General features: G+C 49.6%; 1 long non-coding RNA gene and 1 pseudogene across 3 annotated transcripts; both read right to left on the bottom strand.

Moving 5' to 3' along the window:
• Nucleotides 1-17,029: 17,029 nt before the first annotated feature.
• LOC309858007 lies at nucleotides 17,030-18,472 on the bottom strand. Of its 2 annotated transcripts, XR_014308009.1 has the most exons (4): nucleotides 18,397-18,472; nucleotides 17,737-17,855; nucleotides 17,313-17,514; nucleotides 17,030-17,177 (listed from the first exon to the last, which is right to left on the bottom strand). It is a non-coding gene; the product is annotated as an uncharacterized lncRNA (long non-coding RNA). The 2 variants fall into 2 exon arrangements; XR_014308008.1 differs by having other exon boundaries at nucleotides 17,030-17,514.
• A 5,243-nt stretch (nucleotides 18,473-23,715) lies between these two features.
• On the bottom strand, nucleotides 23,716-27,714 carry LOC309858009 (thyroid receptor-interacting protein 11 pseudogene; annotated as a pseudogene). The gene has a single exon. The product of its transcript is annotated as a thyroid receptor-interacting protein 11 pseudogene (transcript).
• Nucleotides 27,715-27,918: the final 204 nt, after the last annotated feature.

Genomic DNA, 27,918 nt, shown 5'->3' with positions numbered 1-27,918 from the left:
TTTCATTGAGGTGGAAAGTGCAGTCAGACGCATCCGTCCAGCGAGGAGAGGGGACCCGTGGTGCATTTCAGGGATGTGTACACCAGCGCAGACGACGGGCCTCACGGAGCCTTTGGGTATTGCCAGCCTCCAGAGACTCCAGAGGGTCCTGCCCCTCCTTGCCCCGTCAGCCCTGCAGGAACAGCTCCGCCCGCACCTTGGTTTGGCGGTTCCCGGGCCGGGCCGCCGCCTGCGCGCGTGCCTCTGTGGCCTCCCGAGGCTGTGCGCCTAGACCAGGCGTGGGGTTGCGCCGGACGGTGGAGGTGCCCGGTGCCCGGTGGGCGGGTCCTCCGCTCTGCACAGAGTGGCCCAGGTGTGGGGCGGCAGAGGCCTGAGTCAGCCGGGCCTGGCGCTAGTGCACCAGTTTAGGAATCGCTTCTGCAGCTGCCCCGCCGGAGCCCCGCTGCCCCCTGCCGTCGCCATGGTGAAGCCGCAGCTGGCCAACCAGAGCCTGGCCGGGGAACGCGCCCGTTCCCTCCCGCCGCTGCGACTGCGCCGGCTGGGGCCTGGGCTCCCAACAGGAGGGCTGGGCTGGCGGCTCTCTCGGTGGCGGCGTGCTCCCGTCCCCTGCCGCCACCACACAGCAGGCACAGGGGGTCCTGGCCCGGGACTGGGCCACGGCACACACTGGAGCCCGGGTCCGGACCGGTGCCGGAGTCCCAGAGCAGCCCTTTGGTGAGTCGGCCCTCGGAGACCCCCCACCCCCACCCTGCGCGAGTCCTTGCCGCCCTTGGGGCCCTGGCCCCGGCCCCGCCCCTCATCGCCCTGGGGCACTGCCCCTGAGCCTTCCCCTGCCTTCCCCTATCTAGGGAACTTAACATAGAATAGAAATCTTGTGTATATTTATGCTGGTGTCGTATAGATTGGTGCATGCATACATATTAGCCTTTCTGACCATTGTGCAATGGTCTCTCTTTGTGGTTTGGCTTTGTATTTCCCTGACGCCCAGTGATCCGGAGCATTTTTTCATGTGTCTGTTGGCCATTTGAATGTCGTCTTTGCAGAAACGTCTGTCCATGTCTTCTGCCTATTTCTTGATCAGATGATTCTTTGGGTGTTGAGTTTGGGAAGCTCTCTCTAGATTGTGGATACTGTCCCTTTATCTGACGCGTCTTTTGCAAGTACCTTCTTCCATCCTGCCAGTTGTCTCTTGGTTTTGTCGACTGTTCCCTATGCTGTGCAAAAATCTTTCTATCTGGATGAAGTCCCGGTAGTTCATTTTTTTGCCTTTAGTTAACCCTTGGCTTTGGAGACGTGTCTGACAAGACGTTGCTGCAGCTGAGGTCACGGAACTTGCTGCCTGTGTTCTCTACAATTTTGATGGATTCCTGTCTCAGGTGTAGGTCTTTCGTCCACTTTGAGTCCATTTTTGTGTATGGTGTAAGGCAATAGTGTAGTTTCATTCTTCTGCGTGCCGCTGTCCAATATTCCCAGTACCATTTGTTGAAGAGACTGTCTTTTTTCCATTGGATATTCTCTCCTGCTTGGTCAAAGGTTAGTTGACCATAGAGTTGAGGGTGTATTTCCAGATTCTCTATTCTGTTTCATTGATCCATTTGTCTGTTTTTGTGCCAGTACTCTCTGAATGATTACAGCTTTGCAGTAGAGCTTAAGATTGGGATTGGGATGCCACCAGCTTTGGTGTTCTTTTTCAACACTCCTTTGGCTGTCTGGGGTCTTTTCTGGTTCCAGACAAGTTTGGGGATTATTTGTTCTATCTCTGTGAAAAAAAAAAAAAAAAAAAGTTGCTGGTATTTTGATAGGGATTGGGTTGACTATGTAGACTGCTCTAGGTAGCATAGACATTTTAACAATATGTGTTCTTCCAGTCCATGAGCGTGGAACATTTCTGCATTTCTTCGTGTCTTCCTCAGTTTCTTTCCTATAAGTGTTCTGCCGTTTTTGGAGTACAGATCCTTTACCTCTTTGGTTAGGTTTATTCCTAGGTATCTTATGGTTTTGGGTGCAATTGCAAATGGGATCGACTCCTTAGTTTCTCTTTTTTCTGTCTCCTTGTTAGTGTATAGAAATGCACCTGATTTCTGGGCATTGATTTTATATCCTGCTACTTTGCTGAATTCCTGTATGAGTTCTAGCAATTCTGGGGTGGAGTCTTTTTTGGGTTTTCCACATAGAGTATCATGTCCTCTTTGCCCTTTCTTTCTTTCTTTCTTTCTTTCTTTCTTTCTTTCTTGCTTACTTTTTAAAAGATTTTATTTGTTTATTTGATAGAGAAATCACAAGTAGGCAGAGCATCAGACGGAGGGAGAGGGAGAAGCAGGTTCCCTGCTGAGCAGAGAGCATCATCAGGACTCGATCCCAGGACCCTGAGTTGAAGGCAGACACGTAGCCAACTGAGCCTTGCCGGCACCCCTGCCTTTTATTCTTTCTGTTGTCTGTTGTCTGATTGCTGAGGCTTAGGACTTGTAGTGCTATGTTGAACAGCAGTGGTGATACTGAACATCCCTGTTGTGTTCCTGACCTTAGGGGAAAAGGGAAAGGCTCTCTTTTTCCCCATTGAGAATGGTATTCACTGTGGGCGTTTCATAGATGGCTTTTATGATATTGAGGTCCAATATGGGAATGGACCTCTCCCTACACTGTGAAATTTTGATCAAGAAAGGATGCCGTAGTTTGTCCTATGCTTTTTCTGCCTCTGTTGAGAGGATCATATGGTTCTTGTCCTTTCCTTCGTCTATGTAGTCTATCCCTATTGATTGATTTGCAGACATCGAACCACCCTTGCATCCCAGGAATTAAATTCCACTGGTCGTGGTGAAGAATCGTCTTCATGTACCGTTGGATCCTATTAGCTAGTATTTTCGGGAGAATTTTTGCATCCACGTTCATCAGGGACATTGCTCTGTAATTCTCCTTTTTGGTGAGGTCTCTGTCTGGTTTGGGGATCAAGGTAATGCTGGCCTCATAGAAAGAGTTTGGAAGGGCTCCTTCCATTTCTGGTGTTTGAAACAGCTTCGGAAGATTGGGTATTAATTCTCGTGTAGCTCGTTGGTAGAATTTCCCCTGGGAAGACTTCTGGCCCTGGACTTTGGTTTGTTGGGAGATTTTTGATTACTGCTTCAGTTTCTTGGCTGGTTATGGGTCTGTTTAGGTTTTCTATTTCTTCCTGGTTCAGCTTTGGTCGTGTATCTATCTCAGGGATGCATCTGTTTCTTCCGGATTGCCCAATTTGTTGGCATATAGATGCTCGTAATACGTCCTCACGGTTGTTTGTATTTCTTTGGTGCGGTTGTGACGTCTCCTCTTTCATTCATGATTTTGTTTATTTGGGTCCTTGCTCCTTTTTGTTTTGATCAATCTGTCCAGGGGATTATCGATCTTCCTAATTCTTTCAAGGAGCGAGCTCCTAGTCATTGATCTGTTCTCCTGTCCTTTTGGTTTTATTATATTGATTTCTGCTCTACTCTTGAGTGTAGGCTTCATTGGCTGTTCTTTCTCCAGTTTCTTTAGGTGTCAGGTTTGGTTGTGTATCTGAGATCTATCTTGTTTCTTGAGAAAGGCTTGTATTACTAGATACTTCCCTCTCTTTGTTGCATCCCCAGAATTTTGCACAGTTATGCTTTCATTTTCGTTGGTTTCCCTGAAGTTTAAAATTCTTCTTTAGCCTCCGTGTATTTGAGTTCTTTCCAACTTTCCTCTTGTGATTGAGTTCCAGTTTCCAATCATGGTGGTCTGAAAATAGGCAGGGAATGATCCCAGTCTTTTGGTACCAGTTGGGACCTGATCTGTGTCCCAGTAGGTGTTCTGTTCTGGAGAATGTTCCACGTGCACTCGAGAAGACTGTGTATTCTGTTGCCTTAGGGTGGAATGCTCTGACTGTATTTGTGAAGTCCATCCGGTGCAGGGTGTCATCCAGAGCCCTTGTTTCCTTGTTGATCTTCTGCTTAGACAGTCAGTCCTTGGCAGTGAGGGCGTGTTAAGGTCCCTGACGATTATTGTATTATCACCAGTGTGTTTCTTTAATTTTGTTATTAACTGGCTTATATAATTGGCTGGTCCCATGTGAGGGGCATGAATATTTACGATGGTTAGATCTTCTTGTTGGATAGACCCTTTATGATATAGTGTCCTTCATCATCCATTATTGGTCTTTGGGTTCATCTCTATAGGTCTGATACAGGGATTGCTATGCTAGCTTTCTTTGGAGGTCCGTTAGCATGGTAAATGGTTTTCCACCCCCTCACTTTGAATCTGGAGGTGTCTTTGAGTCTAAGATGAGTCTCTTGCAGACAGAGATTATCGATGGTCTTGCTTTTTTTTAAGATTTTATTTATTTATTTGACAGAGATCACAAGTAGGCAGAGAGGCAGGCAGAGAGAGAGGAGGAGGCAGGCTCCCGGCTGAGCAGAGAGCCGGATGCGGATGCGGGGCTCAGTCCCAGGACCCTGGGATCATGACCTGAGCCGAAGGCAGAGGCTTTAACCCACTGAGCCACCCGGGTGGCCCTCCATGGTCTTGCTTTTTTATCCAGTCTGGTATCGGTGAGCCCTCAGAGGAAAGCAGTCAATCACTCCTATCTCCCTGGTCTCCAACCACACTCCATCCTCATCCAGCCTGTGACCGAGCATTTCTATCTCAGGCACATGATCCCTTTCAAGTCTGCAAACTGTGCCGACTCCTGCAGTGTGCACCCGTGCCACGCCTCCCAGGGGAGGAAGGGGGTTCTTGTGGTGGTTCTGCTGCTTCCTGGGCCCCTAGTCCGGGAGCAGTCACCTGACCATGCCTTGGTTCACAGTTTCTAGCAACCCCAAGCTGAGAACCCCCTCCTGGGCTCTCTGATTGCAGCCGTGTTCCCTGCTCCGATGCCCAGGAGCTCTGCCACACTCAGGCACCCCCAGGATTCTGCCCTGCTTCACCACCGGAGCTCCTTTCAGGCAGGGACATCCTGGTGAGCCAGGACAGATGTCTGAAAGTTCCGATTTTGTGCTCTGCTGCTCTGTCACTTTGTGGTGCCGGTTTATGGAGGCTCCCCCAACCCCCACGGTTTATCTTCCGGTATGTTGCCTCGGATTCACTTCTCGGCACCTCCTACCTTGCAGAAAGGGGTCCCTTTCCTATTTGTAGAGTTGCAGCTATGCTTCGATCTCCGGTTGAGTTTGTGGGTGTTCAGAATGATGTGATAGCTCTCTAACTGAGTTCCTGGGACCAGCCAAAACCAAGGTCTCCTACTCCTCCACCATTTTGGACTATCGGGGGTAGGGGAAGGGGAGAATTTGTAGCTATGTCTCCACAACACCACGTGCCTTTAACACTGTTTCAGAAGCGAGACAAATCCTTGCTCATTGCTCACCTTTTTACAGTCTGAAACTTTGGGTCACGTTGGTGTTCTACATCTATTAGTACATTGACTGTTGATGTGCTTGTTCAGTGTGTCTTGTTTTCCTGGGGTGTGAAAAACAGAGTTTTACTGCCCCACCAGTACTGCCCCATGGGTGCCATTAGAGAGTCCCATTTTTTTTTAGTGTGTACTTGACATCTAACTTTCTTTCTTTCTTTCTTTCTTTCTTTCTTTCTTTCTTTCTTTCTTTCTTTCTTGGCGGGGAGAGCATGTGTGCAGGGGGAGGGGAGAATTTCCAGCAGACTCCCCACTGAATGGGGAGCCCGATGTGGGCTTGATCTCACTACCCTGAGATCATGACCCGAGCCAGGTGCTTACCCAACAGAGCCACCCAGTCATCCCTAGAGAGTCGGTTTGATGAATACATGTGGATGTGCCTTTTTTCTTCTCGTAAGATTGCCAACACTCCTGATCACCCAATGTGTGCTGGTTTATATGACTCCGGAGCAGCCGGCCAGCCTTCTCAAGTGGACAGCCAGCAGTTTTGACACCGCCACGTTCATAAACTATGAACAGGTAAGTGGGAGCGTGAGACATTTGCTTTCTGCCTCTATTTCCGTGGTGGCTCAACACTCTCTGAGCAACCTCAGTATGTTTTCCCGCTTCCTCTTTTCCTTCTGCCTCTGCCCACTCACATACCTCCTTTTTCATTGATTCTGCCAGTGCCCAGCATCCCAGATTTCTTGATTTCCAGCGAACTTACGGCCAGAGTCTTTGAAACTTCTGTCTTGGCCTTAATAGAAGTTTTTTGAGTTCTCCTTTTATCATTGCATTTACTGTAGAGTCAGACCTTGGTGAAGGGAATTTGGGCTGTCCTATGGGTGGAGGGGTAGCCGACTCCGATTCCTTCAGAGGCAGGAGTGATGCACATGGATCAAGTTGGCCAGTGTAAGGCAGGCAGGAGTGGTGAGGACTACGGTGAACCCGAGTGTCCATGTCCCATCTGATGGGACGGTCCCCCGCTCGGTGCCAGTTGCTTGTTACTGTGTGGGTGTGTGAGTTAGAGTTGAGAACTCTTTTTCAGGACTTTGGTCCGAGACCAGTCTTGGTTTTATTTGAGAATAAAATTTCCTGATTTCTGAGATCACTGAGTTTGCACCACTGGCTGCCTGTTTTTCTCTTCTGCCCTAGTGGAAAGGGTTATGCTTTCGAGGTTTAAAATTACTCAGCTTGGGTCTGAATCCCGGCTCTCGCTCTTATGCCTGGCTCAGTGACCTTCAGCAGAATTGCGTGGTGGTTGGGAGTCCATGCTCTGGAGGTAGACTGCTTAGCTGTGTGTCCTGGACAAGTTGAATAATCTCTCTGTGCCTGTCTCCTTATCCGAAAAATGGGAATAATAACAGTCCTGACTTCATAGGATTGTAGTGAGGAGTGAGTGAGTTAATTTGTACAGGAGCGTTTATGGCACTGTCAGGCTGTCAGGCAGGCCTGAGCTGTTCTGGATCTCTTGGAGCCTCAGGTCTTTGTTGTTGTTGTTGTCGTTGTTTTAAAGATTTTATTTATTTACTTACTTATTTGTCAGAGAGAGAGAGAGAGAGATCGAGAGCCCAAGCAGGCATTGTGGCAGGCAGAGGCAGAGAGAGAAACAGGCTCCCTGCTGAGCAAGGAGCCCGATATGGGATCCTGGGATCATGACCTGAGCTGAAGGCAGCAGCTTAACGGACTTGGTCACCCAGGCATCCCCCAGGTCCGTGTTTTTAAAGGGATAACTTCTCTGGATTATTAAGAGAACTCATGAGAATGATGTGTAGCAGTGGGCATATGAGAAGCGCTGAATACACGGTAGCTTTTTTTTTTTTTTTTTTAAAGATTTTCTTTATTTATTTGACAGATCACAAGTAGGTACAGAGGCAGGCAGAGAGAGAGAAGAGGAAGCATGCTCCCTGCTCAGCAGAGAGCCCGATGCGGGGCTCGATTCCAGGACCCTGAGATCCTGACCTGAGGCGAAGGCAGTGGCTTCACTCCACTGAACCACCCCGGCGCACCCCCCCCGCCCCACGCATGGTAGCTACTTGTATTGCTTTTATTTTGCTTTTACTGATTTTACTTTTTTTTTTTTTTTTTTTTTTAGTCTCATTTTATTTTTAAATTTTATTACAGACAAGAGCAGTCAAGGCCTTGCCCACTACAACATACCTAGGGACAGGTCTAAGGCTAGACCTGGTTGCCTTTTTTGCCACCCTGTGCCATGTTCTTATATAGGCCGGGTTCTTACAGAGGTGTTTCTTGGTTGAGTTTTCTTCCTTCCCGCGGCTCATGACCTGAGCCAAAGGCAGAGGCTTTAATCCACTGAGCCACCCAGGCGCTCCTGGGAACATGCTCTTCACAGGGAAGAAAGTGCTCTGGAGGATGAACAGTTTTTATAGGATCATTTACTTTTTACATTTTGTAAAAGCTCAAAAGATTTATAAATTAGCATACAGGCAGGAATCACAAGTTTTATTACAAAGGAACGCAGGGAGTAGGGGCACTGGTCATTATTTTAAGGACAACGTGATTTTCCTGTAGGCATCTCATTCACAAAACAGATGTGTATGGTGTATGTGTGGGTGTCAGGCCAGAAATCAGGCTTTTGGTTGGAGCAGAGTTCATTATATATGGTCATGTTGATTTAGAAATCTAAAATGGTTCCCCTGTATCTCAGGCTTTTAGAGGGTTTTTCTCTCTGAAATGATGATTTTCTTTTTCTTTTTCTTTTTCTTTTTTTAAGATTTATTTATTTGTTTGTTTGTTTGATAGGTAGAGATCACAAGTAGGCAGAGAGGCAGGCAGAGAGAGAGAGAGGAGGAAGCAGGCTCCCTAGCAAGCAGAGAGCCCTGATACGGGGCTTGAGCCCAGGACTCTGGGATCATGACCTGAGCCGAAGGCAGAAGCTTAACCCGCTGAGCCACCCAGGTACCGCATAAATGATGGTTCTCAAAAAAAACAATTTTTTTTTTTTTTTTAAAGCAGAGGAACCTTTTTCATCCCCTACAGTTTCCTAGCTGCAATGCTAAACCAAAAATGTTCCCTTTTAAAGAAATTTTTTAATGTTTACTTGTCACCAAATGCCTTGGAATTGTCTCCGTAGAACCTTGGCGTTCCCTGGAGCATTGTTTGAAAACCGTTATCTTAAATTAGTCCTTTATCACATTTAGCTGCTGCTCTTTGAATTCCCTCTATGTTTCCTCTTTCCTCGCTCATGCTGCTGTTTTCTTCATACTACTCTTTACCTCTGAATGTTAAGGATGCTTTTGGGTGGCTGCAGTTCAGTTCTGATCAGTGATGTCATTTAATGGAAATTCCTACTTGAGCATTTGGCCGGAAATTGGAGATATGAATAGGATAGTCTCAAAATGGTCATTAAACTTCAAATCCTGAAAGAACATTTCTTCTTACGCCTTCTATGGGCTAAGCCCGTGGTTCTCCAACTTTCACATGCCTACGAATCACCTGGAATTATTTTTGAAATGCGGCTTTCCAGATTGCATCTGTGGGGATCTGATTGAGTAAATCTGTTAGAGGAACTGGAAAGTCTGTACTTTTAAAAACAGCCTAGGTGATCTTTGTGTAAAGCGTCCACATAAACACTGGGAAACACGACACTGAGCATTCTTGTTGTCCTCAGGGAGCGTAACACTCTGCTCAGACTGCAGACAGCAATACCCAGTCCTGAGGCTGAACTTGCGGCTACCTTGGATATCTGGTAACGTCTGCTGAGCATTTTCCCCCAGCCCTTTGACTTTCGTCTGTAGGAGAAGTGTAAGTGAATTGGCAAAAAAGGGGGCCCTCAGCACTAGCAGAGGGAACAGAGCGGGCTTGTCTGATACTGAAGCCCACAGTGTGTGTACCCTTCAGCCATCCTGCCGCTGTGATAATACTGTGATCACAATAAATAAATGTGGACGTTAACCTTTAATCATCAAAGAACGTTAGAAAATACCAGCAAAAAAGTAAAGCGAGCAGTCTGGTTTAGAAAGATTTAAGTGAAAAATGTTAAAACCATTATGGTTTTGAAAGAAGTAACCCACATCCAAAACACTGCGGCCCTTGCCAGAACTGGTTACGTGAAATCGTAATTCATCTCTTTCGCTTGTACCGGGAAGGTCCCAGGCTTTTGTCTATTTGGGAAATTGGGCCCTGTGTTCCCTGGTAAAATGACATCCAGTAAAATTTCGTTCTATTTCAGGTTTCCGCTTTGAACGCCAGTTACTCAGATTCTGGACCCTTTGGGATTTACACCAACTCGCAGGCTGCCGCAGCTGGAGACGTAAGTTGCAAACTCACCAATTCTCCCAAGAGTTTTTCCTCCATTAACATGTTCTTAGTAAAAAAAAAAAAAAGAGAGAGTGTTTGAAAGCCATGACTGATCAGAGCTCTGTATAGTGTAATATCATTACCATGTGTCTGCCTAGAACCAACTTAAAAATGTTTATGTTAAACATTGTGGGTTGAAGCCTCTGCCTTCAGCTCGGGTCATGGTCCTTTGATCCAGCCCTGCCTCAGGCTCCCCACTCAGCACAGAGTCTGTTGGAGATTCTCTCTTCCTCTCCTGTTAACGCACACGTGGGTTCTCTCTCTCAGATCCTTGGGGAAAAAAGTATCGTTTATGTATATGAGTGCCAAATTCTTTAATCCTTCAAAAGTATTATATAGGTCTAGACTTTTTAAATGATCACTGGTGGCTGGAAGTTGGTTGGGGAAGAGATGGCGGAGAATGAGATTTAGGTCAGAAACTTCCTGGTACAGTGGGCTTTCCCATCTAGATCCTTATTTTGACGAATATTGATTGTTTCACACGTGAAAAGGACATTTGTTGTTGGTTTCATAGGCTCAGTTTAAGTGGTTTTCCCAGCTCACTCAAGTTTCTTCTTTTTTCAAGTTATCTACATTTTTAGTGTTTGTCTGTAGCAATTTATTTATGGAAAAGGGAAGAGGGGACTAATTATTCAAGACACCATTTAGGTTTTTTTTTTTTTGTCTTGAAGTTTTACTGAATTAGAATGGACATCCCATAAAGTGTACATATTTACAGTGTATAGTTTATTAAGTTCTGACATAAGTGTAGACATATAAAACATAAGTCACCCCAATCAAGGTACTTTTAAAAAAATGAGTGTCCTCTTTGAAATTGAAGTATAATTAACATATAATATTAGTTTCAGATATGTATGTCATGATTTGATATTTCTCAATATTGTGAAATGATCACCCTAGTAAGTCTAGTTAACATCATCCTTTTTTTTTTTTTTTCTTTTTAATAAGAACCTTTAAAAATGACTCTCAGCTTTCAGGTATGCAATATAGTAGTATTAACTAGAGTCATATATGGAGCTGTATATTACATCCCCAGACCTTAATTATTTGATAACGGGAAGTTTGTTCCTTTTGATTGCCTTACCTGTTTTACCCACCCCTACACCCTGCCTCTGGCAACCACCAATCCACTCTCTGTATTTGTGAGTTCATAGTATTTTTCATGGTGGTTTGTTTTTGTTTCTGCTTTTGTTTTTGTTTTGAAGATTCCATGTTTAAGTGAGATCATACAGTATGTATCTTTTTCTGTCTCACTTCCCTTAGTGTAATGCCCTCAGGGTCCATCTGTGTTGTTACAGATGGCAAAATTTCGTTCCTTTCTATGCCTGAACAATTGTGTGTGAGTGCATGTGCATGCACACATATGTGCATGTGTCTCTGATGTTTGTAAAAATCCCTGCACCTGTCGATGGAGATATCTTAGTTATCGTAAACAGGGGTGCAGTGAACATGGAAATGCCGCTGTCTCTGGGAGATAGTGTTTGTTCCCTTTAGATAAAGAACCAGAAGTTGAATTGCTTGATCCTATGGTAGTTCTACTTTGAGCTTTGTGAGGATACTGTTTTCCGTAGTGGTTACATCATATCCATTCTACCAGCAGTGCACAAGGGTTCCCTTTTCTTCCCCTCCTTGCCAGCAGTGGTCACTTCTCGTCTTCTAGTCTAGTCTTCTAGTCTTTTTGATAGTAGCCATTCTAACGGGTGCGAGGTGATAGAACTCACGATGGTTTTGATTGGCATTTCCCTGATGACTTGTGATGTTGAGCATTTTTTTTTTTTTACTGTGTCTGTTGGCCATCTGTATGTCTCCTTTGGAAAAATGTCTCCTCAGATCCTCTGGGCACTTTTAAATCAAACTAGATTTTGCTGTCGAGTTGTATAAGATATAGATGTATGTCTTACATCTATACAATATCTGTTGTATAGATACTGGATGTTCATCTCTCATCAGATATACGATATATAAATACTCTCCCCTATTCACCAGGCTGCCTTTTCATTTTGTTTTTTTCTTGGCTGTGCAGAAGTTGTTTAATTTGATTTAGTCTGAGTTTGTTTGCTTTTGCTTTTGTTGCCAAATCAAAAAATTGTCAGCAAGACCTCAGTCAAGTAGCTTACTTGACAGTGTTTTCTTCTAGGAGTTTTATGGTTTCTGGTCTTACATTCACGTCTTTCATCCATTTTTATTTACTTTTTGTTTGTGGTGGAAGGTAGTGGTCCAGTTTCATTCTTTTGCATGTGGCTGTCCTGTTTTCCCAGCACTATTGATGGAGGTTACTCTTTTTTTTCCTTATTGCATATTCTTGGCTTTCTTATTATATGTGATTAAACCCATATATCTATACATATATGTATGTTTATTTCTGAACTCTCCTCTCTTTCATTGATCTGTGTATTTGTTTTCATGCCAATGCCATTTCGTTTGATTTCTGTATCTTCGTGGTAACAGTTTAAAATTGGGAAAGGTGGTGCCTCCTGGTTTTTTTGTTTTTTGTTTTTTGTTTTGCTATTTGGGGTGTTTTGCGGTTTCATACAAATGTTAAGATTGTTCTTTTTCTGCGAAAAATGCTGGGATAGCGTTGAATCTGTAGGTTGATTTGGATAGTGTGGACATTTTAATAATACTCATTCATACATGAACACGGGATATCCTTGCATGAATTGCATCTTTTCCGTTTCGTGCAGGTCTTTCACTTTCTTGGTTAAATTTGTTCGTAGGTATTTTACTCCTTCTGATGTAGTTATGAGTGGGATTCTTCTCTTGATACTTGTTACAGTCAGTGTGATTAGGGAAATCGTGTACAGTGTGTGTATTTTAAGTGTATGGCTTTTTGTTTTTATTTTTTGTATATTTGATGTGCAGTGTTACATGAGTTTCAGGTGTACATGCCTAATTTTCGTTTTGACAACTGTATGCATTTTTAGAACCACGACCAGCGTGGTCAGATGAAAACATTTCCAGGACTCCAGAAAGTTTCCTCATGCTCCTTCCCACTCCTTTACCCCACCATTACCCTTCTCTTTGCCAACCACAGGCTGCTTTCTCTCACTGTATAGGACAGAATTTCTAAATAGAATTTCATTTACATAGAATCCTATTGTGTATACTGTTTTAGCTGCTTTTGGGGAGACTGTGTGTTTAAGTCGTGCATGTTTGTTGCATTGATCAGTAGTTGATTCCTTCTTTACCGGTGTATAGCATTGCCTTGTATGGATATACTCAGTCTGTTTCTTCATTCACATGTTGTTGGACATTTACGTTGTTAACCCATTTAGGCCTATGTTGAATAAATCTCTTCTTTTTTATTTTTCTTAATTAAAGATTTTATTTATTTATTTATTTATTTATTTGACAGATCACAAGTAGGCAGAGAGGCAGGCAGAGAGAGAAGGGGGGAAGCGGGCTCCGTGCTGAGCAGAGAGCCCCATGCAGGGCTCAATCCCAGGACCCTGGAATCATGATCTGAGCCGAAGGCAGCGGCTCAACCCACTGAGCCACCCGGGCGCCCCTTGAAGCAAATATCTTCATCCTGTCATTGGACGCACAGCTACTTCAACATGTGTCTCCAGAACAGGGTTTCCCAATCTTGGCGTTGCCCACATCTTGGGCCCCATCGTTCTTGGCTGAGGGCCCTGTCCTGAGCTTACTAGGATGCTTAGCAGCACCCCTGGTCTCCACACACCAGAGGCAGAGAGTGTCTTCCTCACTCCTGCTTCTGACCACCGAATGTGTCCTAGACGTGGCCAAACATCTCCCAGGGAACAAAACTGCCCTTGTGCGACACACACATAGATAGACCCACAAAAGTATCGTCACTCTTTAAACATTTCAACATAATTTCTCAGTGGCGTGACATGTCAAGTCACAGTTCAGATTGATCTGATTATCTCACAAATATGTTGACTCTCTGTATCTGTTAAGTCCCGAGTGAGAAGACGACGCGTTACCTTGCCGTTGGTGAACAGGTCTCACACGCCTCTTCTAATGACAGGCCTCACTTTGTCCCTGCTCTTTCTTTAGCCTGGCCATTTATTTTCCTGTAAGGGTGCCTGGGTGGCTCGGTTTGGCTCAGAGTCCGACTCTTGGGATCAGCTCAGGTCCTGGTCCTGATCTCAGGGTCCTGGGATCCAGCCTCTTGTTGGGCTCCCTGCTCAGCGGGGAGCCTGCTTCTCCCTCTCCCCCTGCTGTCCCCCCCTGCTTATGCTGTCTGGCTCGTTCTCTGTGAAATACATAAAATTGATGTACAAAACCAAGCAAAAGAAAAAACAGTCCGTAACGTTTTCAAAATTTTTAAATTTATTTTGTTTTTTAAAGGTTTAATATATATATATATATATATATATATATATATATATATTTCTTTTTCCCAGAGAGAGATCACAAGTAGGCAGAGAGACAGGCAGAGAGAGGAGGAAGCAGGCTCCCTGCTGAGCCGAGAGCCCGATGCGGGGCTCCATCCCAGGACCCTGGGATCATGACGTGCGCCGAAGGCAGAGGCTTTAACCTACGGAGCCACCCAGGCGCCCCAATCCATCCCTTTCTGACAAGACCTAAGGGTGTGTAACACGTTACACCAAACATGTAGCTCACGCTATCCCAGACCCTGAAGGGCAGAGCCCTGCTAAATGTCATCAAACGTTAGTTTATTGGGTTCTCCCAATCTCGCTGAATGTTTTTTTTCAGATAATGGAAAGCCCAGTGCCAAAAAAGCTGCCGTGAAATGCATCTAGATGGTAAACATGCTTGGTCCTTGTACCCTGGGGCCTATCCCAGAGGGCTCTGACTCCCTGAGTCTAGAGTTGGACATAAGCATCTGTCTTTTCTTTAAAAAAAAAATGGCCACAGGGGGCGCCTGGGTGGCTCAGTGGGTTAAGGCCTCTGCTTTCGGCTCAGGTCAATATCTCAGGGTCCTGGGATCCAGCTCTGCATCGGACTCTCTGCTCAGCAAGGAGCCTGCTTCCCCCTCTCTCTGCCTGCCTCTCTGCCTACTTGTGATCTCTCACTGTCCAAAGAACAAAATCTTTAAAAAAAAAAAAAAAAAAAAAAAAGACAAAAAACGCCAAAGTCCTTCATGCTTTGCTGGTTAGCACTGGGTTGGGAACCACTATTTAGTCTGCCATTCCAAACCCAAACTTCCCCGACAATGTGTGGGCTGCAGACGCAGGAAGGCGTCGGGAGACTGAGACAGAGGAGAGCAGAGAAATGATAAAAACGATCCCAGAGAAAAGCGGCTGCAGCACGAGGCCGGCTCCCAGGGTGGGTGGCGGCGGCGGCAAAGGCGAGCGAGTCCGGGGCCCCGCCTGAGGCCCAGGCAGGGAAGGTGCGGCCACAGAGGGGGCGGCAGCTCGCGAAGTGCTGGCCACGGGGCCTTGCAGGCCTCCAGCAGCTTCCGGGGCCTCGGCCCCGGGCGCTGCCAGCGACTCCGAGCCTGGCGAAGCCGGAGCTGCAGGTGGACTGCATGGGGTGTGGGCACATGTCGAGCGGCAAGCGCTACAGCGTCTTCCCCTGCGAGGGCCCCGAGAGCTGCTTCCAGCGGAGGCATCCACAGCAACCGCAGCTACCCCGGCTACACCCGCGTCTCCGACCGTCGCTGCCAGGTCGGCCAGCACCACCTGTGCCAATACCGCCGCCTGAAAATGGGCTTCCGCGTGGGCATAAGGAGGCGGCGCAGAGTGGGTCGGCGGCAAGGGACACGGATGCTTCGTCCTCCCACGGAGCTGCCAAGCGGCGGACCTTGGCTTCTCTCCTCAGACTCCTGTGTTTTTAAAGACGGTGAAACGTTTGTCTCCTCGGTTTTCTTAAACGATCCCGAAACCAAGGAGAGTGTCGGGCTCCAGCCTCGGCCTCCCCAGAACTGCTGGCCGGAGTAGAGGGCCAGGAACCAAGGGGCCCATTCCTGGGACAGGCTGGCGCTCAGCACCCCAGGCATGAACTTTTGGGGCCGGTGGGGTTGGCTTCCCTCGGGGGACGGCCTGACGTCTGGACCAGAGCGGCCAGCGGAGTAATGCGCCAGGCAGGTTGTCAGGACACGGAATCCACGTTGGACACTGTATGATGAATGAGTCGAGGCCAATAATAAAGATGTTTCCTACCTGAAAACAAAAACAAAACAGAACAAAACACCTATCCCATAGAGAGTCCAGAAAAGCCAAGCTCTAGCCATACTACTTCTCTGTCCGTATTCTGTGTCTCAGTGACTCTAGAGTCAATTGACTTGAAGCAAGTTCGCACAAACGGTTACCCACACATACGAACTAAATCAATTTATCAGGGCATTTTAAGCACAGCTAATTGGGACACGGTACTGCAAAGCCTTTTATTTCCCTCTCGTCATTTCAGTGGCGCTGCAGACTCTCTGGACAAAGAACTGTCCATTTGAGAAAAATTCTTTCTCATTCAACAGTGTGACACATGTGGTCAAGAGCATCTGAAAGCTGGAGAAGAAATGAAGTGGCATGGAGTCCACGTATGTTCACAAACGTCACCACAGACTGTCCCCAAGTCTTCCAAACTAATCTGTGTATTTCTTTACGTCTTGAACGAGCCACCACGGACACCTCCTGCGTGTCAGACATGGCGCTAAGTGTTTTGTTAATGTTAAATTTCACTTCGTCTTTACGGTCCTCTATGACGTGGGATTATCATCATCCCCATTCGTCCCATCAGGGAACGGAGACGTACAATGCTTTAGCAACACGGCTCATAAGAGGCAGAGGTAGGATCTGCTTGGGGTCTGGACCCAATGTTTTAAATCACTATGATTCGTTTCCAAGACCCTACAAAAACGACAAGTCGTCACCCCAAACGTTGGTTTTCCCCACCCCACGGTCCCCACGTGGCCCCAGCTTCAAGGACATTCTGTCAATTCCTTCAACACTACACATCCTTCCCGGCCCTAACGGAACACCTTCCCACATCCGCCTTGATTTCTTAGCCTCCTGGTCTCCGCTTGAACATTACTCAGCAAATTACAAACTCTAACGCACCCTGTACTTCCCAGCACTCAATGCAAAACAGTAATGACGAATTTCACGGGTCGTTATTTCCTTCCTGTCTTGGCCAGCCAGGGGGTGAGTCCCTCACGCATCCTGTCAGTCCTGTTCATCATGGGTTCCAATCACTGATAGCCACAACCCACCCAAAAGGAAGGCCATTCCCCCTACAGACACACACACACGCACACAGACACACACACACACACACACACACACACTGACCCCTGACTGGGCCTGATCTCAGGTGCACGGTGGGGATCCTGACAACCCCTCGTGGAACGTAACCTACTCGAGGAGGAGAACGGAACTCCTCTCCCATCAACATTCCACTTACGGGCTTCAAGTCGGTCTCTTCTAGCGGGACTTGAGCCCCAGCAAGGCTGAAACCTCATCTGCCCGGTTCGGCCGCATTTCCGCTCGCTCTGTCTCCAGGCCCCCCACATAGTTAGCAGCTCCATCAACGAGGCCCCGTTCTGGGCTCCTCTCAGCTGCGAAAGGAGGGGCACACAAGCTGACGGCTACCTTTTGGCAAACCGGTGTACTCCTGAGACACAGGCCCGCCTCCCAGCGAGGCCCCAGCCCCCCCGGAGACACGGGGCCCTGACATCATGCCCTACAGGTACCTCCGTGCAGAGGAGCATCTTCCCAAGGGCTGCTCACTTCTTGGTCCTCCGCGCCGACCTTGAGGACGAAGTACAGGAGCTGGAAAGGGGTGTCTGTCCTCAGACCAGTGTCCGTGGGTCTGGAGGTTGTGAGGTGCTACGCCCACCGGGACAAGGTTGTGGGGTCTTGAGACGCCAGACAAGCAGCAAGCCTCACAGAAGCCTGGAAAACGGGAGGTGCTTTTGCTCAGACTCCGCTCAAGTGTCTCAGTGCCCCGCCCGTCAGCTATCCTAACCACCTTCCCGCTCCTGGGTGCCGGGCCCCCACGCTGAATGGACAGTTTCCCTGCTCCCCCGGCCTTCGGAAGGCATCGCCCGCCGGATAGGTCTTTGGGCCCCGCCCACCCACACAACCCTGGGCACACAGTCTCTCTCCCATTCCCACCTGGCAGGAGCTCGGTCACACCACCATCCTCCCCCTCTGCTGCTGCTGTGTTCCGAGGGTGGCCTCTCTGAGCTCCTCACAAGCTCTAGATGGCTGTGGTCGGCACCAAACCGAGCTGTCTGGAATGGAATTGCCTCAGCACCCTTTTCAAAACTCAGATGGGCATACTTGTGGGGACTGTTTCTGGAGTCTTTGTTCTGTGGGACTGTCGTCCTGCCAATACCAACACGGGCTTCCTTGTTACAACTACTACTAAGCTCTGAGACTCTAAAGACTGCGTTCCCAAATTACTCTTCTTTTCAAAACCGGTTTTGAAACTACTCGGATTCCTTTGTCCTTCCACATAGATTTTAGAATATTTTTGTCTATCTCTACGAAAACACACGAAGCTGACAGGATTTTGATAGACATGGCGTTACGTCTCTCTATCAGTCTGGGGAGAATTGACATCGTGACGATGCCTAGTCTTCCAGATCACGAACGTGGTGTATCTCTTCCATTTATTTCTATCTTGGACTTCCTGTATCAGTGCTAAATAGCTTTCAGCATGGGATGCCTGGACAGGCACTGTTAGATTTATCCCGAAGTAGTTTCTTTGCGAAGGTGTGTTGGATTGTGGAGCCTCCATATTCGTTGCCGGCATAGAGGAATACAGCTTACCTTTCTGTGTTTAGCCCGTATCCTGTTTGTCTGGGACGTTCCGTTGTTAGTTCTAGAAGCATTTGTCGTACCCTCTTGGGGCATAAGGCCTGCAATGAAGATTCCGTGTCAGGGGCTGTGTTGACACGCGGAAGATCAAGGAGGGACCCGAATGGCATCCTGCACGTTCTCCTCTCCCTCTTCCCTCACAGGGGAGGTCTCTTCCCCAAACACCCTTCTCATCCTAGGGACTAGCCATAGTGCCTGTTGGTTTTGGGGGAGCAGCGTTCGGTTCCCTAGAAGCCCACTGAATTCTTCAGGCCAGCCACTCACCCCCTCCCATGGGAACCAGGACTTGCCACACCCTCTTGTTTCAAGAAGCGAGTCTTGCCTTCGAAGGCCCTGCTGCCGGTTCTCTCTGTTCTCAAGCGCGACCTCTGTGTCGTCCTGCACGGTGTGTGGTATCCTCCTCCCCTGAAGCGTGAGGGTATGTGACGAGTAAACCGTTGGTCAGTCACCCGTGTCGGGTGTCAGGGCATCCCACAAGTCCGGAGCAGGAATGTCTCTCTCATCGGGGACCTGAGGAGATGGTGATTAAAACAAGTGGCAGCATCCCAGGCACGGTGTCCGTATGTTAACTGAGGACGCGGGGGTCAGCTTGACCTGCTCCTTCGCTAACTAACTGGCTTCAGAGGGGACAGTCACGATCCGGGAGGGAACTGGCCATCGCCGGCCAGCTTGTGTGTTGGCCCGTGTTCTGTTATCTCACACGGAGGTCGCCATCCATTTCCAAACTAAGGTCCCCTCCTAGCCAACAAGGTGAGAATGAAGGAGAATGGACTGTATCTTGGGGGGAGGCGTCACCCATGTGACCTGCATGTGGCCTGTATTGGTCTCCAGGGCTCCCCCCTGAGGTTGGCAACCGCAGGACATGCTTGACTGGTGTGCCTCAGTTCCAGGGACTGGGTGTTGGGCCAGTGATGGATGCGGACGTCCGGATCCTATGGGGGAAAGCACACCCCAAGCACAGCCCCGGGGGTGACCCTCTGTGTTGTGGGTGCAACGGAGGAGGGAGGCCGCGACGCAGGGAAATGTAAGAATGGCACACTGAGGGGATCCGGTCCCACCTTGACTTCCGCCAGGAGGCGTGCGACCATACAACCCTCGCCGCGACATTAGCCCCAAGGCTGATGATGCTGACTTGAGACTCTCTGGAAGAAAAAACCGAGAACGAGGAGCAGGGCAAAAGACACCCCCCCACCCCACCCCCAGTATATCCAGGAAGACACAAACCCGAGCAAAGGAGGAGTGGGAGAGAGAAAACTGAATACAGGAGGTAGGGGGACCCCCCCCCCGGGGCCCCCACGAACTAATTCATCGTAGGTTCAGAATTTGACCCGGTTGTAGATCCAACATTTACAAGGGCACCCGGGTGGCTCACATGGTTAATCACCTGACCTCAGTTCAGGTCTTGATCCCGGGATCCTGGAATAGAGCCCCATGTCAAGCTCCCTGCTGGGCAAGGAGTCAGTCTGCTTCTCCCTCTGCCTCTCCCTGCTGCTCCCCCGGGGTCCTGCTCTGTCCCACTTGCTTGCTCGCTCTCTCGCTCTCTCGCTCTCTTAAATGAATACATCAAATCTCTAACCAATAAAAAGTAAAAAGGAAATCATAAATTCACTAAAATAATTTAATTGGCAAAATTCCAAGGAGGCCGATTGCCTCCTGTGCCTCTACAGCGTAGGTTCTGAATGAAGTGTACTGTTGCCAAGATGCACCGGTTGGCTGACCTTCACGGACTTAATGCACGCTCTGTTTATAGCGAGTATAAGAACCATAGATTCTGCCTTCTGTCTTTCCTGCTTTGACATCTCGGGCCTTGCTGACTTTGGAGGGACTTTCCCTGGCAGGCTTACTTAATTCCTAGAGATGGTCCGCAGCTTGCCTACAGGCAGAGCTTTCACATGTAAAGCAACCAATTTGGAGCCTTTACCCCCAACCACCTCTTGTAAGAAACTCTCACTCTGGGCCACTATCCCCTGCCCTGATCACCCCAGGGGCAGGGACAGACTACTCCAGACAGACACCACTGTGTCCCGGAACCCACTGACATGACACCGACTAGGCAGTCTTAAATGTGCTTAGCCGGATTCACCTGCCCCTTGCCATGGAAACCACAGTAAAGGGTCTTGCCCGTGTCGTCTGTCCCTTCACTCCCTCTTTCTCCTGACCGCCCCTGGTGCTTCCCTGGGTGGCCCTCCATGGCTCTCAGGACCTCCTCTCTCCTGGGATCAGGGAGTCGATGAAAGCTTCTTGCGTTGTGAGAGTTCCTTGTGTATCTGCTTGTCTTACCGTCCCTGATAAAATAAACCCCTGTACCCTGAAAACACCGGAGACACCTGGGGGGCTCAGTGGGTTGAGCTTTTGGCTCAGGTCAGGCTCTCAGGGTCATGGGCTAGGGTCCCATGTCGGGCTGTGTGCTCAGGGTGGAGTCCGCTTGGGATTTTCTCCGCCTCTGCCTTTCTGTCCCTGCCACCACCCCGGGCCCCGGCTCCTTTGCTAGCTTTTGCTCTTGCTTTCTCTTTGAGGTTAAGTCGTTGAAAAAGCCATGAGGGAGCCCCACAGATTTAACGAGGGTGAATATTTTGCTCTAATACATTTGGCCAGTATGTTCTGTTCAGTGCCTCTCGGTCGCATGTGCCTTGACCTTGAAGGAGACAGGATTTACCTTGTTACGCGCGGGGCACCCAAACCGCTCTGCTCTAAAACAGGCAAACTTTGTGGGCAGGATCTTAGCGCATTCGTCTTTCTCCGGGAATACAGATGGGACATCACATCCAGGAGATCCTACTGTGAGGATATTTGTTGGGCACACTCGTTAAGGACCTGCAGGGGTGGCTCTGTCTGTCAGTCAAGGGTCTGCCTTGGGCCCAGATCCTGATCTCAGGGTCCTGGCAACAAGCCTTGCATCAGGCTCCCTGGTCAGCAGGAAGCCTGCTTCTCCCTCTCCCTCTGCCCCTACCAGCCCTTTGTCCTCTCTGTCTGTGTGTCTTTCTCTCTCTCGTGATCTGTCAAGTCCCTAAGTAAAATCCTTACAAAGAAAAAAGGACATACAAGTCCACCATCTTTCCGTACTTTTTGGGTACTGGAGGCAACATATTCCTTGTTTATCGGTTTTACAGAAACCCATTTCAGCTGTTCCTTGTTAACGAGCCCACGCAGAGGGGGGAGGGTCTCCCCTCAACAGAAGGCTCTCGGATCTGTGCAAGCAAAATTGACCTGTTGGGGGTGACTGGGTGGCTCAGTTGGTGAAGCGTCTGCCTTTGTCTCAGGTCCTGATCTCGGGATCCTGAGATGGAGCCTGGCAGGGGGTTCCCTGCTCGGCGGGGAGCCCGCTTCTCCCTCTCCCTTTCACCCCCTTTTCCAGCCAGGGCGCTCTCTCAACTACAAAAACAAAAAGCTTGAGGAAAAAACCAGCTGTTCGTGCCCAGGTCAAAAGGCTGTAGCAGCCTCCTCTCCTGCTTCCTGGAGTCCCTGGACTCTCTGTCCATGCTATCTGTCAATCGTCCATGGGCTCCCAATGCAAGAAACGGCCCTCCTCGGCCCTGGTGAGAGACCATGAGAGCAGCAGTTGCTGGCCATGCACTGGGCTCTCCTGGAAACAGCATCTCTCACAGACTCTGAGCCTTCCTCTCCAGCTGTCCATTCTTCTCTGGGTCATGGGACCCCCCCCCCCCCCCGCCCACCACCACCACCACCACCACCAGCTGAATATAGTTCCCAAGGCCTTCCCGCTCCAGGCTGAAGCCCAAGTCTGCATATCCTACCTGCAGGTGGAGGTGGGGGCTTCTGTCCACAGTGCATTGCCAGATTCCATGGTGCCGGAGGACGTCCGCTCTTCCTTCTACCCCTTGGCCACCCAGCGATTCCCTTGGGATCAACTGCGTGAACATCAATGGAAGTTACTACATTTTGGATTTGATGACCACGTCTCCCTCCTGGTCACATGACAGCTTCACATCCTAGAGAAGCACCTGTCCTACGCCTTAAGAGTCTCAGCAGGAAATGGATGTCCATATATCAGAGTCCGTTCTGATGGAAAGCCTGAGGTGAAGGTTCAATAGGAAGTGTTGTCTTGGCATCCGGTAACTTTGGAGGGCCTCGGATGGCCTCACCCCAAGTTCCCTTCCCACTCTGCTCCCCCAGATCGGATCCCCTGGCCAACAAGCCCTCCTTAGCACGGGGACCAGGCACAGTTTCTTCCCAAGTAAGCTCCAGTTCCCTGACAGCCTGCGCCATGATCCAGCAAATGAAGATTTGAAGGGGCTTCTGAAGAAATGAACAAGGGAGTCGACCATGGACCTTCCAGTTACAAACCGCTTAAAGGATGATCAAGAGGAGCTACTTCTAGAACTTAGGGCAGAACCGTAAGCCGCTGGGTTTTCCATTTAAGAATAAGATGGAATTCATTCCCATTTCAAAACTGGTCTCTAAGGCAGAGTGATTTGGCGGGGTTGGGGGTGGGAAGCAAGTCAGAGAATAAGTAGTATACTCCTAAGCAGGCCAACCTACATAAGGCCCGAGAGAAATCAGGTTAGCCATAGCGTGCTTTTGCAGACAACAGAAAAGGAAATGATTTTTAAAAATTAGAAGATAAAAAATTAAGAGAAATGAGACTTACCTGGGAAAAGCAAACTTTTTTTTTTTTTTTTTTTTTTTTTTAAAACGTCCTCTTCATCGTGTACTTTTGTGCTAGTCACCTGGTTTCCCATACAAGGATTGTGTGGTCGTGTATCTGATACATTTGGAACACTGAAACAAGTTGATGTGTTCTCTGCATAAGGTATCCGTAGACGCTTGGCCCTTGTGTAAACCTTCCAGCATTACAGACCACAGCTTCCAAGGCCATCAGTGTCGACTGTCCTACGAACGTCACCACTGCTGTGGCATCTGGGTGGCTCAGTCTGTTAACTGTCTTTGGCTCATGTCATGATCCGGGGGTCCTAGGATCCGGTCACAGGTCAGGATCCCTGCTCCGGGGAGAGCCTGCTTCTGTCTCTCCCTCTGGTGCTCCCCCTGTACGTGTGCCCTCAATTTCTGTCGAAACGATAAATAAGATCTTAACACATAAAAAGGAAGTCACCGGTGTTTTCACTTTGGCGAATACTTCTGCAGTCATTGAGAGACCCCTTTTTTGTTAAGTCATAAAAGAAAGCTGTTTCTTCAGCTGAAAGCAAAACCGTGAAACATTTGGCATTTTGAAAAAGAACATTAGGAGATAAGGTAGACACGCAGAGTGACTTGGGATGTTCAAAGCGTGGTGTCACTCTGGCTCACAATCGTCTATTTCTTTGAGAGGTCTTTGGCCGCCTTTCCAACCTTCTGGGCAGGTGATAGTATATGCGGCGTGTACACGGGTAAAGCGTCAGTGACAGCATTTAGAAGAAGGTGCTCCGATCCATCCATTTGCGGTCCAGGTGGATTAATAAGAGACACAGCTGTGGTGCGGGGCTTGACGTCCTTTTTTCCGGGTGTGGATGCCAGGGTAGCGTTCCGTCGTGATGGGCCTTGTTTCTTAGGCGGCTTTCCCCTTCCTCCTGAATCTGGGGGCTTCACGACACGAGCAGAGGGTTTTGGCGGTGGAAAAGCTGAATGAGATTCCGCTTCTAGAAACTGGACAAAAAGGTCTGAAAAGGAACGATGGGCCACAGCTTGGTGATTTGGTTTCGCAGGGGTGTTGGGGGCGCTTCTGGATCCAGGCCCCCCAGTCCCCCCGCTGGGCACACCCGCGGGCTCCCGGCTGCGCAGCTGCCGCAGCTGGTCTTCTCGGATCCCCAGCGTGCTTGCCATCAAGCTCAACGCTTCCTGCCGCTCCGCATCCGCTGCCTGGAGAGCTCCCACGAAGAGTCTCCTTAGGAGGGCTTTGTCCGCCATTCCTTCGGACTGACTGACTAAGGTCATCAGTCTCCTCTGTGTGTCCTCCAGGATTTCCTGCTGGACCTCGTTCTGTTTCTTGAACTCTTGGAGTCGGTCCTCCTTCTCCTCCAAGTCGGCATTGGTTTGATGCAAACGTCCCTGTAAGGACTTCAGGTTTCCTTCTAGGGCGTCTGCCTTTTCCATCCATTCGGCCAGTTCCAGCTTCAGGCTCGCTAGGGTCTGATCACAGCGCCTTCCCTCTTCCTGGGAGGCGGCAAGCCGGAGCACAGCTTCCTCCTTCTGCTGGGTGACCACGTGCAGCTGCTCCCGCAGCGACGCTACCTGCAGCCTGTCTCCGTGGCTGGCCTTTTGCATGGCAGCGGAAGAACAAACGAGTTTTCCCTGCAAGACCGTCACTTCCTCTCTCAGCTGAGCCACTCGGTCCTCCGAGGCCAAAGCTTCCCGGCGACGAGAATCTTGGGCTTCTGCAGCGAGCTGCCGCCCTCTCTCCAGCTCCTGGGTGAGGCGCAGCTCTCTCTCTCGTAGCTGGTGAACCTCCTTCTGGAGGGCGCGGGCTTCCGTTTCTTTCTGTGTCAGTGCCAACACGACGTCATCTCTCTCCCGCTGACACGCAGCTGCCTTTTCCTGCGTGGAGCGAACGGCGGCGGCGAGCCGGTTCAGTTCCCCGGTCTCGCCCTCCTCTTTCTCTCGCAGCAGTTGCTCCAAGGCCAGGGCCTTCTCTCTCATCGCAGCATGCTGGGATGCCTCCTCTCTCTGCGTCACTGACAGCAGCCGATTGGTCTCTTGCAACGCCCGATTCTCCATGTCCTGTTCTCTAGATCGTTCCACGATCTTGGCGTTTTCCTCTCTCAGGCGACACACGTCCACTTCGAAGTCTGCCACCCTCTCCTTCAGATTGGTGACCGCCTGCCTCAGCAGCTCGTTCTCACTCAGCTGGCCACAGAGCTTCTCCTGTAAGGAAAGCAGCTCCTCACTTTTCGCTTGGGTTCGGAGCTCCTGAGCCCGAAGGCAGTTTCGCAGAAGGGCCGGTTTCTCCGTCGGCCGTTCCGTGTGGGAATCGGCACCGCTGTGTTCCCGTGCTTTGCCTTCTCCTTCCCCCGTGGCGGCCCCCGAAGCAATCCATCTCTGCTGATCTTCCCGGAGGGTTCGGATCCTTGTCTCTTTTCCTCGCCCTGGTTTTCGGAGCTCTTCTACCTCCTCTCCGATCACCTGAGAGGCCTCACTCACGGGGTCAGATTTCACGGCCTTCCGGGAGTCGCTGGAGGTCTGGAGGAAAATCACACCAAGGTTCCCTAAAAGGAGGTCCTTGGCATTGCAGAGCTCCCCGATGCGGAGCTGCAGTTGGGCCAGTTCCTTCTCTAGCTCGTGGAAGTTTATTTCATGTCCCTGGTAAGTTGGGATCTGGTCCAGAGAGGCTGCCTGCGGTTTCAGAACGTTCTCGCTGTTGGGGCACGCCCACGCCTGCAGTTGTCGCAGATGTGTCTGAAGCTGGGGGGACTCCCGCTTCAGATTTTGGACGGTGGTCAGCACCTGCTCTTTCCACTCCTCCAGGATCTTCACTCGCTGTGTTAACGTGTCCCGTTCCTGGAGAAGCTGCTGGAACTGATGGATTCGACCTCCTCGAACCCCATGACCAGGGCTGGGTGTTTGCAGGATCCTCAGGAAGGTCTGGCATAGCTGACTCAACGCAGCCACCTCCAGGTCTTTTTCTCGAATCACGTGTGACAAGTCCCGAATCCTTTCTGTACACACCTCCTGGCCGCTGCTTTCCACTCTGGTGGACAGTTTTTGGTTTTCCTCTTGCGCCCTCTGGAGGTCCGCTTCCTTGGCAGCAAGTCGATGGGTCATTTCGTGATAGTCCCTTTCCAGATGGCTCTTCTCCCTCATCTTCTCGTTCAGGATGGCCAAGATCTGTTGGCTTTTCAAAGCACACTCTTGCAACTGCTGCTGAAGCTGTTCCACGTGCCTGTTCTGGCTGTGAGAAGCCTCCGAGATTCTGCTGGAAAGACCCTGAATCTCCACATCCTTTTGCTGGATGATCCGAGTGAGTTTCCCGATCTCCTCTCTGGAGAGCCGATCCACTTGCGCGGTCAGCCGGACGTTCTCTTCAGTGAGAAGCTTCGCCTCCGGGTCCTGTTCTTGGATCCCTTGGACTAACCTTTGAATTTCAGCTTGAGATGGATCACGCTCTTCACTTGCGTTCTCCCTGGGGAGAGGCTGGCTTGCTCGCACCTCCTCGTCCTCACAGGGTTCTCTCGGAATGTGCGGGCTTTTGTCGGGCAACTGGGCTCTCAGCTCTTCCAGCGTGACTTGCAGATTCCGAATCATCTCGTCTTTGGCTGCGAGGAGCTGAGCGCGTTCGGTGTTCATCTCCTCCTGCCGGTGTTGAAGACGGTCCACCTTCTCCTTCTGCTCCTGTAAGGACTGAAGCAGTGCTCTCTTCCCCTGCTGCTGGTTGTGAATGATCTTCTGTTGTTCTTGTATCTCCTCCTCGAGATCATCTTTTAACCTGTTGAGCTGAAAGACCTCACACTCGAGTTCTTCAATCTCCTCTAGGACTTTCGGGTCAACCAGAGGGACAGCGCGACTCTGTTGTGTGAGGCGCTCCGGGTCTTGGTCCACGGGAGGGTGTTGGTCGGTCGTGGATGGGAGACGCACGTCTTTGTCCTCCACGGATGCGGGTAAGACGTCATGGCTTCTGAAGGTTTCGGTCGACTGGCCGAGTTCCTCCTGAAGCTCTGGCCTCTCTCGGAGTTCCTTGATGTACTCCTCTTGCTCCCTGAGGCATTCTGTCAGTTGGTTCTGCTCCTCCAAAGCAAAGGACAGCAGTTCCTTCGTTTCCTGGTGCTCGGCGTCCATCTGCTCGATCCTCTCTTGGAGGTGTAGTATCTCCAGGTCTTTCTCCTGACCGAGTTTAACGGAATGGCCATTGTCTGCGGGTGACCATTCTCTGAGGCTTTGTTCCGTCTTGTGTTGGAAAAGCTTCTTTTCGGCCCGACACAGTTTGGCCACTAACCGTCCTTTCTCTATCTTTAAAGCCCTCACGGCGATGTTGTTCTTTAGGGAATCCTCGTTGTTGCGCAGAACGGATTCCTCCAGCTGATGGGTTGCGTCTTGGAGCTGACGAACCAACTTCTCCTTTTCTGCTCGGAGGTCGGAAGCAAGGTTGTTCAGACTGTCGTTGAGCCGCTGCATTTGTGTAAGCTGCTGCTTCAGCCTTCTGAGATCCATTTCCCTCTCCTCCAGAAGGTCACGGTTCACGTTCCCGGCAGCATCTCGGTTTTGCAGGTCTTGCACCTGTCGCTGGTAGTCCATCAGTTGTTTGCGGTGCCGGTCAGTGAGGTCGGCCAGCTTCTGCCGGTGGGTGTTTTGCAACACGGCCACTTCCAGCTGATGTTTGTCCATTTCCCGCATCTGCTTCTGCTGTAGGTCCCTGATGTGGCTCTTCAGTTTCCACACTGTTTCTGGGTCGATGGTATTTGGTCCCTGGGTGGAACACGGGCACAACATCTTCCAGTGAGTCACTTCAGCCTCCAGCGTTTCTGCCTCAGGGAGGCGTCTATTGATCTGTGTCTGGGATGAGATGACATCAGCCACATCCATGGCGTC

The sequence above is a fragment of the Mustela nivalis genome (genome assembly GCF_964662115.1).
Source record: "Mustela nivalis genome assembly, contig: HAP1_SCAFFOLD_1716, whole genome shotgun sequence".
Classification (NCBI taxonomy): domain Eukaryota; kingdom Metazoa; phylum Chordata; class Mammalia; order Carnivora; family Mustelidae; genus Mustela; species Mustela nivalis.
This window is presented reverse-complemented; position numbering and strand designations above follow the sequence as displayed.